Genomic DNA, 1603 nt, shown 5'->3' with positions numbered 1-1603 from the left:
AGCAGGCGTATGTCTCTCTGGTGTCGTTATTTGTAGTGTTACGACTCTTTATTTATTACAAGTCTGCATTTCGTTCATCATCATCATCATCATCATCATCATCCTCAGCCTGACTACGTCCACTGCAGGACAAAGGCCTCTCCCATGTTCCGCCAGTTAACCCGGTCCTGTGCTTGCTGCTGCCAATTTATACCCGCAAACTTCTTAATCTCATCTGCCCACCTAATCTTCTGTCTCCCCCTAACCCGCTTCCCTTCTCTGGGAATCCAGTCAGTTACCCTTAATGACCAGCGGTTATCCGGTCTACGCGCTACATGCCCTGCCCATGTCCATTTCTTCTTCTTGATTTCAGCTATGATATCCTTAACCCCCGTTTGTTCCCTAATCCATTCTGCTCTCTTCTTGTCTCTTAAGGTTACACCTACCATTTTCTTTCCATTGTTTGCTGCGTCGTCCTCAATTTAAGCTGAACCCTCTTTGTGAGTCTCCAGGTTTCTGCTCCGTAGCTAAGTACCAGCACGATACAGCTGTTATATACCTTCCTCTTGAGGGATAGTGGCAATCTACCTGTCATAATTTCAGAGTGCTTGCCAAATGTGCTCCACCCCATTCTTATTCTTCTAGTGCAATCTCATGGTTCGGCTCTGCGGTTATTACCTGCCCTAAGTAGACATAGTCTTTTACAACTTCAAGTGCACTATTACCTATCTCGAAGCGCTGCTCCTTGCCGAGGTTGTTGTACATTACTTTCCTTTTCTGCAGATTAATTTTAAGACCCACCTTTCTGCTCTCCTTGTCTAACTCCGTAATCATGAGTTGCAATTCGTCCCCTAAGTTACTCAGCAATGCAATGTCATCGGCGAAGCGCAGGTTACTAAGGTATTCTCCGTTGACTCTTATCCCTAACTGTTCCCATTCTAGGCTTCTGAAAACCTCCTGTAAGCACGCGGTAAATAGCATTGGGGAAATTGTGTCTCCCTGCCTTACACCCTTCTTGATTGGTATTCTGTTGCTTTCTTTATGAAGCACTATGGTAGCAGTCGATCCCCTGTAGATTTCTTCCAGAATGTTTATATATACTTTATCTACGCCCTGATTCCGCAGTGTTTGCATGACGGCTGAGATTTCGACTGAATCAAACGCCTTATCGTAATCTATGAAGGCTATGTATAGTGGTTGGTTATACTCTGAGCATTTCTCTATTACCTGATTGATAGTATGAATGTGGTCAATTGTTGAGTAGCCTGTTCGAAATCCTGCTTGTTCCTTTGGTTGATTGAATTCTAATGTTTTCTTTACTCTGTTAGCAATTACCTTTGTAAATAGCTTGTATACTACAGAGAGCAAGCTGATCGGCCTGTAATTCTTCAAGTCCTTGTCATCTCCTTTCTTATGTATTAAGATGATGTTAGCGTTCTTCCAAGACTCTGGTACTCTTCCCGTCAGGAGACACCTCGTAAACAGAATGGCTAGTTTTTCTAACACAATCTGTCCTCCATCTTTCGTTCATTCGTTCACTCGGTATAAAAAAATGTTATGCATGTAATTTTGCTGTGTTATATTATATCTCTTTGACCATGCTTTGAGTGATGCATTCGGGTGC

The sequence above is a fragment of the Rhipicephalus microplus genome, chromosome 7 (genome assembly GCF_043290135.1).
Source record: "Rhipicephalus microplus isolate Deutch F79 chromosome 7, USDA_Rmic, whole genome shotgun sequence".
In the NCBI taxonomy this organism is placed as follows: Eukaryota; Metazoa; Arthropoda; class Arachnida; order Ixodida; family Ixodidae; genus Rhipicephalus; species Rhipicephalus microplus.
The sequence above is the reverse complement of the archived record's forward strand: the minus strand, read 5'-3'. Positions refer to the sequence as shown.